We start from the raw sequence: 16084 nt of genomic DNA, 5'->3' as shown, positions 1-16084 counted from the left end.
ACAACGCTCCTGGTCCCCTGTAATCACAGTGCTCCATACCCTTTTCATCACAATGCTCCAGAACTCTTGTCATCATAATGCTCCATGCCCGTGTCATCACAATGCTTGAAGAACCTTGTCATCACAATGCTCCATGAACCGTGTCATCACAAGGTTCCAGGACCCTTGTCATCACAATGATCCATGACCCCTGTCATCTCAATGCTCCATGATCTTTGTATTCACAATGCTCCATGGCCCCTATAATTGTGGTGATCCATGACCCCTGTCATCACAATGCTCCCTGGTATATTTCATCACAATTCTAGATGACCACTGTCATCACAGTGCTCCACGGCCCCTGTCGTCAGAGTCCTCCATGATACCTTTCATTACAATTCTACATGACCGCTGTCATCACAATGCCCCATGACACCTGTCATCACAATTCGCCATGGCACTTGTCATCACAATGCTCCATGAACCATGTCATCACAATGTTCATGGACACTTGTCATCACAATGCTCCATGACAACTTACATCACAATGCTCCTTGACCCCTGTCATTTCATTGCTCCATGGCCTATGCATTCACAATGCTCCATGGCTCCGGTAATCACATTGCTCCATGATCCCTTTCATCACAATGCTCCAAGACCGCTGTCATCACAATGCCCCATGACGCCTATCATCATAATGCTCCAAGGCCCCTCTCATCACAATACTCCATGATCCCTGTCATCACAATGTTCCATGACACTAGTCATCACAGTGCTCCATGACCCCTGTCATCACAATATTCACTGCCCATGTAATGACAATGCTCTTGTTCCCCTGTAATCACAATGCTCCATAACCTTGTCATCACAATGCTCCAGAACTCTTGTCATCATAATGCTCCATGCCCGTTTCATCACAGTGCTCCATGACCACTTTCATCACAATGCTCCTTGACCCCTGTCATCACAATGCTCTATGACCACTGTCATCACAATGCCACATGACACCTGTAATCACATTGCTCCATGATCCTTTTCATCACAATGCTCTATGACCACTGTCATCACAATGCCACATGACACCTGTCATCACAATGCTCTATAGCCCCTGTCAGCACAATGTTCCATGACAGGTATCATCACAATGATCCATGACTGCTGTCATCACAATGTTCCCTGCCCTTGTCATTCTCAATGCTCCCTGGCTCCTGTCATCACAATGCTCCATGCTCATATCATCACAATGCTCCATTACCCATGTCATCGATGTGATCCATGACCCCTTTCATCACAATGCTCCATGACCCCAGTCATCACAATGCTCCATAGCCCTTGTCATCACAATGCTCCATTAGCCCTGTCATCACAATGTTCCATGACTCTTGTCATCAAAATGTCTCATGATCCATTTAATCACAATGCTCCATGACTCCTTTCATCACATCCTCCATGATACTTGTCATTACACTGCCCCATGACCTTTTTCAGAACAATGCTCCATGATACCAGTCATCACAATGCTCCATGACCATTGTCGTCACAATGCTCCATGCCCCTTTCAACACAATGCTCCATGACAACTGTCATCACAATGCTCCATGGTCTTTGTCATCACAATTATACATGGCCCCTGTGATCACAGTGCTCCATGACCCCTTTCATCACAATGCTCCATGACCACTGTCATCACAATGCCCCATGACCCCTGTCATCACAATGCTCCATGGCCCCTGTCATTACAATGCTCCATGACCACTGTCATCACAATGTTCCATGACAGATGTCACCACTATCCTCCATGGTCCCTGTAATCACAATGCTCCATTCCCTTGTCAACGCAATGCTCCAGAACTCTTGTCATCATAATGCTCCATGCCCGTCTCATCACAATTCTCCATGACACTTTTCATTAAAATGCTCCATGGTCTTTATCATCACAATGCTCCATGGCCCCTGTTATCACATTGATCCATTGTACCTTTCATCACAATGCTAGATAACCTCTGTCATCACAATGCCCGATGACACCTGTCATCAGAATTGGCCATGGCCCTTGTCATCACAATGCTCCATGCCCTTGTCACCACAATGCTCCAGAACTCTGGGCATCATAATGCTCCATGCCCGTCTCATCACAATGCTCCATGACACTTGTCATGAAAATGCTCCATGGCCTTTGTCATCACAATGCTCCATGGCCCCTGTTATCACAGTGCTCCATGTTACCTTTCATCACAATTCTAGATGACCACTGTCATCACAATGCCCCATGACACCTGTCATCACAATTCGCCATGGCCCTTGTCATCACAATGCTCCATGATCCATGTCATCACAATGTTCCTGGACACTTATCATCACAATGAACTATGACCACATTCATCACAATGCTCCATGACCCCTGTCATCACACTGCTCCATGGCCTATGCATTCAAAATGCTCCATGGCCCCTGTAATCACATTGCTCCATGATCCCTTTCATCACAATGCTCCAAGACCGCTGTCATCACAAGGCCCCATGACGCGTATCATCATAATGCTCCAAGGCCCCTCTCATCACAATGCTCCATGAACCCTGTCATCACAATGTTCCATGACACTTGTCATCACAGTGCTCCATGAACCCCTGTCATCACAATATTCACTGCCCATGTAATCACAATGCTCCTGGTCTCCTGTAATCACAGTGCTCCATACCCTTTTCATCACAATGCTCCAGAACTCTTGTCATCATAATGCTCCATGCCCGTGTCATCACAATGCTTGAAGAACCTTGTCATCACAATGCTCCATGAACCGTGTCATCACAAGGTTCCAGGACCCTTGTCATCACAATGATCCATGACCCCTGTCATCTCAATGCTCCATGATCTTTGTATTCACAATGCTCCCTGGCCCCTATAATTGCGGTGATCCATGACCCCTGTCATCACAATGCTCCCTGGTATATTTCATCACAATTCTAGATGACCACTGTCATCACAGTGCTCCACGGCCCCTGTCGTCAGAGTCCTCCATGATACCTTTCATTACAATTCTACATGACCACTGTCATCACAATGCCCCATGACACCTGTCATCACAATTCGCCATGGCACTTGTCATCACAAAGCTCCATGAACCATGTCATCACAATGTTCATGGACACTTGTCATCACAATGCTCCATGACAACTTACATCACAATGCTCCTTGACCCCTGTCATTTCATTGCTCCATGGCCTATGCATTCACAATGCTCCATGGCCCCTGTAAACACATTGCTCCATGATCCCTTTCATCACAATGCTCCAAGACCGCTGTCATCACAATGCCCCATGACGCCTATCATCATAATGCTCCAAGGCCCCTCTCATCACAGTGCTCCATGATCCCTCTCATCACAATGTTCCATGACACTAGTATTCACAGTGCTCCATGACCCCTGTCATCACAATATTCACTGCCCATGTAATCACAATGCTCCTGGTCCCCTGTAATCACAATGCTCCATACCCTTTTCATCACAATGCTCCAGAACTCTTGTCATCATAATGCTGCATGCCCGTGTCATCACAGTGCTCCATGTCCACTTTCATCACAATGCTCCTTGACCCCTGTCATCACAATGCTCCATGGCCTATGTATTCACAATGCTCCATGGCCCCTGTAATCACATTGCTCCATGATCCTTTTCATCACAATGCTCTATGACCACTGTCATCACAATGCCACATGACACCTGTCATCACAATGCTCTATAGCCCCTGTCAGCACAATGTTCCATGACAGGTATCATCACAATGATACAAGACTGCTGTCATCAGAATGTTCCCTGCTCTTGTCATCTCAATGCTCCCTGGCCCCTGTTATCACAATGCTCCATGTCCATATCATCACAATGCTCCATTACACATGTCATCGTAGTGATCCATGACCCCTTTCATCACAATGCTGCATGACACCTGTCATCACAATGCTCCATAGCCCTTGTCATCACAATGCTCCATTAGCCCTGTCATCACAATGTTCCATGACTCTTGTCATCAAAATGCCTCATGATCCATTTAATCACAATGCTCCATGACTCCTTTCATCACATCCTCCATGATACTTGTCATTACACTGCCCCATGACCTTTTTCAGAACAATGCTCCATGATACCAGTCATCACAATGCTCCATGACCATTGTCGTCACAATGCTCCATGCCCCTTTCAACACAATGCCCCATGACACCTGTCATCACAATTCGCCATCGCACTTGTCATCACAATGCTCCATGAACCCTGTCATCACAATGTTCCATGACAGTTGTCATCACAATGTTCCATGACCCTGTAATCACAATGCTCCATGCCCTTGTCATCACAATGCTCCAGAACTCTTGTCATCATAATGATGAATGCTCGTGTCATCACAAAGCTCCATGATACTTGTCATCACAATGTTCCATTGCCTTGTCATTACAATACTCCATGGCCCCTGTCATCACAGTGCTCCATGATACCTTTTATCACAATTCTAGATGACCACTGTCATCACAATGCCCCAAGACACATGTCATAACAATTCGCCATGGCCCTTGCCATCACAATGCTCCATGACCCGTGTCATCACAATGGTCCCGGACACTTGTCATCACAATGATCCATGACCACTTACATCACAATGCTCCTTGACTCCTGTCATCACAATGCTCCATAGCCTATGCATTCGCAATGCTACATGGTCCCTGTAATCACATTGCTCCATGATCCATTTCATCACAATGCTCTATGACCACTGTCATTACAATGCCACATTATACCTGTCATCACAATGCTCCATGGCCCCTGTCAGCACAATGTTCCATGACAGATGTCATCACTGTCCTCCATGGTCCCTGTAATCACAATGCTCCATTCCCTTGTCAACGCAATGCTCCAGAACTCTTGTCATCATAATGCTCCATGCCCGTCTCATCACAATTCTCCATGACACTTTTCATTAAAATGCTCCATGGCCTTTATCATCACAATGCTCCATGGCCCCTGTTATCACATTGATCCATTGTACCTTTCATCACAATGCTAGATAACCTCTGTCATCACAATGCCCGATGACACCTGTCATCAGAATTGGCCATGGCCCTTGTCATCACAATGCTCCATGCCCTTGTCAACGCAATGCTCCAGAACTCTTGGCATCATAATGCTCCATGCCCGTCTCATCACAATGCTCCATGACACTTGTCATCAAAATGCTCCATGGCCTTTGTCATCACAATGCTCCATGGCCCCTGTTATCACAGTGCTCCATGTTACCTTTCCTCATAATTCTCGATGACCACTGTCATCACAATGCCCCATGACACCTGTCACCACAATTCGCCATGGCCCTTGTCATCACAATGCTCCATGATCCATGTCATCACAATGTTCCTGGACACTTATCATCACAATGAACTATGACCACATTCATCACAATGCTCCATGACCCCTGTCATCACACTGCTCCATGGACTATGCATTCAAAATGCTCCATGGCCCCTGTAATCACATTGCTCCATGATCCCTTTCATCACAATGTTCTATGACCACTCTCATCACAATACCCCATGACGCCTATCATCATAATGCTCCAAGGCCCCTCTCATCACAGTGCTCCATGAACCCATTCATCACAATGTTCCATGACACTTGTCATCACAGTGCTCCATGAACACCTGTCATCACAATATTCACTGCCCATGTAATCACAATGCTCCTGGTCCCCTGTAATCACAGTGCTCCATACCCTTTTCATCACAATGCTCCAGAACTCTTGTCATCATAATGCTCCATGCCCGTGTCATCACAATGATTGAAGAACCTTGTCATCACAATGCTCCATGAACCGTGTCATCACAAGGTTCCAGGACCCTTGTCATCACAATGATCCATGACCCCTGTCATCTCAATGCTCCATGATCTTTGTATTCACAATGCTCCCTGGCCCCTATAATTGCGGTGATCCATGACCCCTGTCATCACAATGCTCCCTGGTATATTTCATCACAATTCTAGATGACCACTGTCATCACAGTGCTCCACGGCCCCTGTCGTCAGAATCCTCCATGATACCGTTCATTACAATTCTACATGACCACTGTCATCACAATGCCCCATGACACCTGTCATCACAATTCGCCATGGCACTTGTCATCACAATGCTCCATGAACCATGTCATCACAATGTTCATGGACAATAGTCATGACAATGCTCCATGACAACTTACATCACAATGCTCCTTGACCCCTGTCATTTCATTGCTCCATGGCCTATGCATTCACAATGCTCCATGGTCCCTGTAATCACTATGCTCCATACCCTTGTCATCGCAATGCTCCAGATCACTTCTCATCATAATGCTCCATGCCCGTGTCATCACAATGCTCCATGGCCCCTGTCATCACAGTGCTCCGTGATACCTTTCATCCTAATGATAGATGACCACTGTCATCACAATGCTCCATGACACCTGTCATCAGAATTGGCCATGGCCCTTGTCATCACAATGCTCCAGGACACTTGTCTTCACAATGGTCCATGGCGCATTTCATCACAATGCTCCATGACCACTTTCATCAAATTGCTCCGTGATGCCTGTCATCACAATGCTCCATGGCCTTTGTCATCAAAATTCTACATGGCCCCTGTAATAACAGTGCTTCAGGACAACTTTTATCACAATGCTCCATGACCACTCTCATCACAATGCCAGATAAGACCTTTCATGACAATGCTCCATGGCCCTTGTCATCACAATATTCTATGACTTCTGTCATCACAATGCTCCATGCCCCTGTCATCACAATGCCCCATCACCCCTGCTATTACAATGCTCCATGACCCCTGTCGTCGCAATGCTCCGAAACCCTTGTCATCACAATATTCCATGATCCGTGTAATCACGATGATCCATGAACCATTTCTGTACAATGCTCCAGTACCCCTTTCATTAAAATGCTCCATGGCACTTGTCATCAGAATGCTCCAGGAACCCTTCCATCACAATAATCCATGACCCGTTTCCTCACAATTCTCCAGGACCGCTTTCATCACAATGCTCCATTCCCTTGTCATCTCAATGCTTCATGGCCCCTGTCATCAAAATGATCCATGCCCTTGTCATCAAAATGCTCCAGAACTCTTGTCATCACTATGCTCCATGCCCATGTCATCAAAATGCTGCATGGCCCCTGTCATCACAATGCTGCATGACCCCTGTCATCACAATGCTCCATGCCCGTATCATCACAATGCTCCATTACCCATGTCATCGTAGTGATCCATGACCCCTTACATCACAATGCTGCATGACACCTGTCATCACAATGCTCCGTGGTCTTTGTCATCACAATGCTCCATGACCACTGTCATCACCATGCCCCATGACCCCATTCATCACAATGCTCCATAGCCCTTGTCATCACAATGCTCCATTAGCGCTGTCATCACAATGTTCCATGACTCTTGTCATCAAAATGCCTCATGATCCATTTAATCACAATGCTCCATGACTCCTTTCATCACATCCTCCATGATACTTGTCATTACACTGCCCCATGACCTCTTTCAGAACAATGCTCCATGATACCAGTCATCACAATGCTCCATGACCATTGTCGTCACAATGCTCCATGCCCCTTTCAACACAATGCTCCATGACAACTGTCATCACAATGCTCCATGGCCTTTGTCATCACAATTATACATGGCCCCTGTGATCACAGTGCTCCATGACCCTTTTCATCACAATGCTCCATGACCACTGTCATCACAATGCCCCATGACCCCTGTCATCACAATGCTCCATGGCCCCTGTCATTACAATGCTCCATGACCACTGTCATCACAATGTTCCATGATCGCTGTAATCACAATGACTCATGACACCTTTCCTCAGAAGGCTCCAGTACGCCTGTCATCACAATGCTCCAATGACCGTCTCATCACAATGCTCCATGATCCCTGTCAGCACAACGTTCCATGACAATTGTCATCACAATGCTCCATGACACCTGTCATCACAATGTTGCCTGCCCATGTCATCAAAATGCTCCATGTCCCCTGTAATCACAATGTTCCATTACACCTGTCTTCACAATGTTCCCTGCCCATGTCATCACAATGCTCCATTACCAATGTAATCAAAATGTTTGCCTGCCCTTGTCATCAAAATGCTCCATGGCCCGTTTAATCACAATGCTCCATGAACCCTGTCATCACAATGTTCCATGACAGTTGTCATCACAATGCTCCATGACCCTGTAATCACAATGCTCCATGCCCTTGTCATCACGATGCTCCAGAACTCTTGTCATCATAATGATGAATGCTCGTGTCATCACAAAGCTCCATGATACTTGTCATCACAATGTTCCATGGCCTTGTCATTACAATACTCCATGGCCCCTGTCATCACAGTGCTCCATGATACCTTTTATCACAATTCTAGATGACCACTGTCATCACAAAGCCCCAAGACACATGTCATCACAATTCACCATGGCCCTTGCCATCACAATGCTCCATGACCCGTGTCATCACAATGGTCCAGGACACTTGTCATCACAATGATCCATGACCCCTGTCATCACACTGCTCCATGGCCTATGCATTCAAAATGCTCCATGGCCCCTGTAATCACATTGCTCCATGATCCCTTTCATCACGATGTTCTATGACCACTCTCATCACAATACCCCATGACGCCTATCATCATAATGCTCCAAGGCCCCTCTCATCACAATGCTCCATGAACCCTGTCATCACAATGTTCCATGACACTTGTCATCACAGTGCTCCATGAACCCCTGTCATCACAATATTCACTGCCCATGTAATCACAACGCTCCTGGTCCCCTGTAATCACAGTGCTCCATACCCTTTTCATCACAATGCTCCAGAACTCTTGTCATCATAATGCTCCATGCCCGTGTCATCACAATGCTTGAAGAACCTTGTCATCACAATGCTCCATGAACCGTGTCATCACAAGGTTCCAGGACCCTTGTCATCACAATGATCCATGACCCCTGTCATCTCAATGCTCCATGATCTTTGTATTCACAATGCTCCATGGCCCCTATAATTGCTGTGATCCATGACCCCTGTCATCACAATGCTCCCTGGTATATTTCATCACAATTCTAGATGACCACTGTCATCACAGTGCTCCACGGCCCCTGTCGTCAGAGTCCTCCATGATACCTTTCATTACAATTCTACATGACCACTGTTATCACAATGCCCCATGACACCTGTCATCACAATTCGCCATGGCACTTGTCATCACAATGCTCCATGAACCATGTCATCACAATGTTCATGGACACTTGTCATCACAATGCTCCATGACAACTTACATCACAATGCTCCTTGACCCCTGTCATTTCATTGCTCCATGGCCTATGCATTCACAATGCTCCATGGCTCCGGTAATCACATTGCTCCATGATCCCTTTCATCACAATGCTCCAAGACCGCTGTCATCACAATGCCCCATGACGCCTATCATCATAATGCTCCAAGGCCCCTCTCATCACAATACTCCATGATCCCTGTCATCACAATGTTCCATGACACTAGTCATCACAGTGCTCCATGACCCCTGTCATCACAATATTCACTGCCCATGTAATCACAATGCTCTTGTTCCCCTGTAATCACAATGCTCCATAATCTTGTCATCACAATGCTCCAGAACTCTTGTCATCATAATGCTCCATGCCCGTGTCATCACAGTGCTCCATGACCACTTTCATCACAATGCTCCTTGACCCCTGTCATCACAATGCTCTATGACCACTGTCATCACAATGCCACATGACACCTGTAATCACATTGCTCCATGATCCTTTTCATCACAATGCTCTATGACCACTGTCATCACAATGCCACATGACACCTGTCATCACAATGCTCTATAGCCCCTGTCAGCACAATGTTCCATGACAGGTATCATCACAATGATACATGACTGCTGTCATCAGAATGTTCCCTGCTCTTGTCATCTCAAAGCTCCCTGGCCCCTGTTATCACAATGCTCCATGCCCATATCATCACAATGCTCCATTACCCATGTCATCGTAGTGATCCATGACCCCTTTCATCACAATGCTGCATGACACCTGTCATCACAATGCTCCATAGCCCTTGTCATCACAATGCTCCATTAGCCCTGTCATCACAATGTTCCATGACTCTTGTCATCAAAATGCCTCATGATCCATTTAATCACAATGCTCCATGACTCCTTTCATCACATCCTCCATGATACTTGTCATTACACTGCCCCATGACCTTTTTCAGAACAATGCTCCATGATACCAGTCATCACAATGCTCCATGACCATTGTCGTCACAATGCTCCATGCCCCTTTCAACACAATGCCCCATGACACCTGTCATCACAATTCGCCATGGCACTTGTCATCACAATGCTCCATGAACCATGTCATCACAAAGTTCATGGACACTTGTCATCACAATGCTCCATGACATCTTACATCACAATGCTCCTTGACACCTGTCATTTCATTGCTCCATGGCCTATGCATTAACAATGCTCCATGGCTCCTGTAAGCACGTTGCTCCATGATCCCTTTCATCACAATGCTCCAAGACCGCTGTCATCACAATGCCCCATGATGCCTATCATCATAATGCTCTAAGGCCCCTCTCATCACAATGCTCCATGATCCCTGTCATCACAATGTTCCATGACACTAGTCATCACAGTGCTCCATGACCCCTGTCATCACAATATTCACTGCCCATGTAATCACAATGCTCCTGGTCCCCTGTAATCATAGTGCTCCATACCCTTGTCATCACAATGCTCCAGAACTCTTGTCATCATAATGCTCCATGCCCGTGTCATCACAATGCTTGAAGAACCTTGTCATCACAATGCTCCATGAACCGTGTCATCACAAGGTTCCAGGACCCTTGTCATCACAATGATCCGTGACCCCTGTCATCTCAATGCTCCATGATCTTTGTATTCACAATGCTCCATGGCCCCTATAATTGCGGTGATCCATGACCCCTGTCATCACAATGCTCCCTGGTATATTTCATCACAATTCTAGATGACCACTGTCATCACAGTGCTCCACGGCCCCTGTCATCAGAGTCCTCCCTGATACCTTTCATCACAATTCTATATGACCGCTCTCATCACAATTCCACATGACACCTGTCATCACAATGCTCCATGAACCATGTCATCACAATGTTCATGGACAATAGTCATCACAATGCTCCATGACAACTTACATCACAATGCTCCTTGACCCCTGTCATTTCATTGCTCCATGGCCTATGCATTCACAATGCTCCATGGCTCCTGTAATCACATTGCTCCATGATCCCTTTCATCACAATGCTCCAAACCTCTGTCATCACAATGCCCCATGAAGCCTATCATCATAATGCTCCAAGGCCCCTCTCATCACAATGCTCCATGATCCCTGTCATCACAATGTTCCATGACACTAGTCATCACAGTGCTCCATGACCCCTGTCATCACAATATTCACTGCCCATGTAATCACAATGCTCCTGGTCCCCTGTAATCACAATGTTCCATACCCTTGTCATCACAATGCTCCAGAACTCTTGTCATCATAATGCTCCATTCCCGTGTCATCACAATGCTCCATGACCACTTTCATCACAATGCTCCTTGACCCCTGTCATCACAATGCTCTATGACCACTGTCATCACAATGCCACATGACACCTGTCATCACAATGCTCTATAGCCCCTGTCAGCACAATGTTCCATGACAGGTATCATCACAATGATCCATGACTGCTGTCATCACAATGTTCCCTGCCCTTGTCATTCTCAATGCTCCCTGGCCCCTGTCATCACAATGCTCCATGCTCTTATCATCACAATGCTCCATTACCCATGTCATCGTAGTGATCCATGACCCCTTTCATCACAACGCTCCATGACCCCAGTCATCACAATGCTCCATAGCCCTTGTCATCACAATGCTCCATTAGCCCTGTCATCACAATGTTCCATGACTCTTGTCATCAAAATGCCTCATGATCCATTTAATCACAATGCTCCATGACTCCTTTCATCACATCCTCCATGATACTTGTCATTACACTGCCCCATGACCTTTTTCAGAACAATGTTCCATGATACCAGTCATCACAATGCTCCATGACCATTGTCGTCACAATGCTCCATGGCCCTTTCAACACAATGCTCCATGACAACTCTCATCACAATGCTCCATGGTCTTTGTCATCACAATTATACATGGCCCATGTGATCACAGTGCTCCATGACCCCTTTCATCACAATGCTCCATGACCACTGTCATCACAATGTTCCATGATCGCTGTAATCACAATGACTCATGACACCTTTCCTCAGAAGGCTCCAGTACGCCTGTCATCACAATGCTCCAATGACCGTCTCATCACAATGCTCCATGATCCCTGTCAGCACAACGTTCCATGACAATTGTCATCACAATGCTCCATGACACCTGTCATCACAATGTTGCCTGCCCATGTCATCAAAATGCTCCATGTCCCCTGTAATCACAATGTTCCATTACACCTGTCTTCACAATGTTCCCTGCCCATGTCATCACAATGCTCCATTACCAATGTAATCAAAATGTTCGCCTGCCCTTGTCATCAAAATGCTCCATGGCCCCTTTAATCACAATGCTCCATGAACCCTGTCATCACAATGTTCCATGACAGTTGTCATCACAATGCTCCATGACCCTGTAATCACAATGCTCCATGCCCTTGTCATCACAATGCTCCAGAACTCTTGTCATCATAATGATGAATGCTCGTGTCATCACAAAGCTCCATGATACTTGTCATCACAATGTTCCATGGCCTTGTCATTACAATACTCCATGGCCCCTGTCATCACAGTGCTCCATGATACCTTTTATCACAATTCTAGATGACCACTGTCATCACAATGCCCCAAGACACATGTCATCACAATTCGCCATGGCCCCTGCCATCACAATGCTCCATGACCCATGTCATCACAATGGTCCAGGACACTTGTCATCACAATGATCCATGACCACTTACATCACAATGCTCCTTGACTCCTGTCATCACAATGCTCCATAGCCTATGCATTCGCAATGCTACATGGTCCCTGTAATCACATTGCTCCATGATCCATTTCATCACAATGCTCTATGACCCCTGTCATTACAATGCCACATTATACCTGTCATCACAATGCTCCATGGCCCCTGTCAGCACAATGTTCCATGACAGATGTCATCACTCTCCTCCATGGTCCCTGTAATCACAATGCTCCATTCCCTTGTCAACGCAATGCTCCAGAACTCTTGTCATCATAATGCTCCATGCCCGTCTCATCACAATTCTCCATGACACTTTTCATTAAAATGCTCCATGGCCTTTATCATCACAATGCTCCATGGCCCCTGTTATCACAGTGATCCATGGTACCTTTCATCACAATGCTAGATAACCTCTGTCATCACAATGCCCGAGGACACCTGTCATCAGAATTGGCCATGGCCCTTGTCATCACAATGCTCCATGCCCTTGTCACCACAATGCTCCAGAACTCTGGGCATCATAATGCTCCATGCCCGTCTCATCACAATGTTCCATGACACTTCTCATCAAAATGCTCCATGGCCTTTGTCATCACAATGCTCCATGGCCCCTGTTATCACAGTGCTCCATGTTACCTTTCCTCATAATTCTCGATGACCACTGTCATCACAATGCCCCATGACACCTGTCATCACAATTCGCCATGGCCCTTGTCATCACAATGCTCCATGATCCATGTCATCACAATGTTCCTGGACACTTATCATCACAATGAACTATGACCACATTCATCACAATGTTCCATGACCCCTGTCATCACACTGCTCCATGGACTATGCATTCAAAATGCTCCATGGCCCCTGTAATCACATTGCTCCATGATCCCTTTCATCACAATGTTCTATGACCACTCTCATCACAATACCCCATGACGCCTATCATCATAATGCTCCAAGGCCCCTCTCATCACAATGCTTCATGAACACTGTCATCACAATATGCCATGACACTTGTCATCACAGTGCTCCATGAACACCTGTCATCACAATATTCACTGCCCATGTAATCACAATGCTCCATACCCTTTTCATCACAATGCTCCAGAACTCTTGTCATCATAATGCTCCATGCCCGTGTCATCACAATGCTTGAAGAACCTTGTCATCACAATGCTCCATGAACCGTGTCATCACAAGGTTCCAGGACCCTTGTCATCACAATGATCCATGACCCCTGTCATCTCAATGCTCCATGATCTTTGTATTCACAATGCTCCCTGGCCCCTATAATTGCGGTGATCCATGACCCCTGTCATCACAATGCTCCCTGGTATATTTCATCACAATTCTAGATGACCACTGTCATCACAGTGCTCCACGGCCCCTGTCGTCAGAGTCCTCCATGATACCTTTCATTACAATTCTACATGACCACTGTCATCACAATGCCGCATGACACCTGTCATCACAATTCGCCATGGCACTTGTCATCACAATGCTCCATGAACCATGTCATCACAATGTTCATGGACAATAGTCATGACAATGCTCCATGACAACTTACATCACAATGCTCCTTGAACCCTGTCATTTCATTGCTCCATGGCCTATGCATTCACAATGCTCCATGGCCCCTGTAATCACATTGCTCCATGATCCCTTTCATCACAATATTCTAATGTTCTATGACCACTCTCATCACAATACGCCATGACGCCTATCATCATAATGCTCCAAGGACCCTCTCATCACAATGCTCCATGATCCCTGTCATCACAATGTTCCATGACACTAGTCATCACAGTGCTCCATGACCCCTGTCATCACAATATTCACTGCCCATGTAATCACAATGCTCCTGGTCCCCTGTAATCACAATGTTCCATACCCTTGTCATCACAATGCTCCAGAACACTTGTCATCATAATGCTCCATGCCCGTGTCATCACAATGCTCCATGACCACTTTCATCACAATGTTCCTTGACCCCTGTCATCACCATGCTCTATGACCACTGTCATCACAATGCCACATGACACCTGTCATCACAATGCTCTATAGCCCCTGTCAGCACAATATTCCACGACAGGTATCATCACAATGATCCATGACTGCTGTCATCACAATTTTCCCTGCCCTTGTCATCTCAATGCTCCCTGGCCCCTGTCATCACAATGCTCCATGCTCATATCATCACAATGCTCCATTACCCATGTCATCGTAGTGATCCATGACCCCTTTCATCACAATGCTCCATGACACCAGTCATCACAATGCTCCATAGCCCTTGTCATCACAATGCTCCATTAGCCCTGTCATCACAATGTTCCATGACTCTTGTCATCAAAATGCCTCATGATCCATTTAATCACAATGCTCCATGACTCCTTTCATCACATCCTCCATACTTGTCATTACACTGCCCCATGACCTTTTTCAGAACAATGCTCCATGATACCAGTCATCACAATGCTCCATGACCATTGTCGTCACAATGCTCCATGCCCCTTTCAACACAATGCTCCATGACAACTGTCATCACAATGCTCCATGGCCTTTGTCATCACAATTATACATGGCCCCTGTGATCACAGTGGTCCATGACCCCTTTCATCACTATGCTCCATGACCACTGTCATCACAATGCCCCATGACCCCTGTCATCACAATGCTCCATGGCCCCTGTCATTACAATGCTCCATGACCACTGTCATCACAATGTTCCATGATCGCTGTAATCACAATGACCCATGACACCTTTCCTCAGAAGGCTCCAGTACGCCTGTCATCACAATGCTCCAATGACCGTCTCATCACAATGCTCCATGATCCCTGTCAGCACAACGTTCCATGACAATTGTCATCACAATGCTCCATGACACCTGTCATCACAATGTTGCCTGCCCATGTCATCAAAATGCTCCATGTCCCCTGTAATCACAATGTTCCATTACACCTGTCTTCACAATGTTCCCTGCCCATGTCATCACAATGCTCCATTAC

This window comes from Balaenoptera borealis (genome assembly GCF_965194805.1).
Source record: "Balaenoptera borealis genome assembly, chromosome: 10".
Lineage (NCBI taxonomy): Eukaryota > Metazoa > Chordata > Mammalia > Artiodactyla > Balaenopteridae > Balaenoptera > Balaenoptera borealis.
This window is presented reverse-complemented; position numbering follows the sequence as displayed.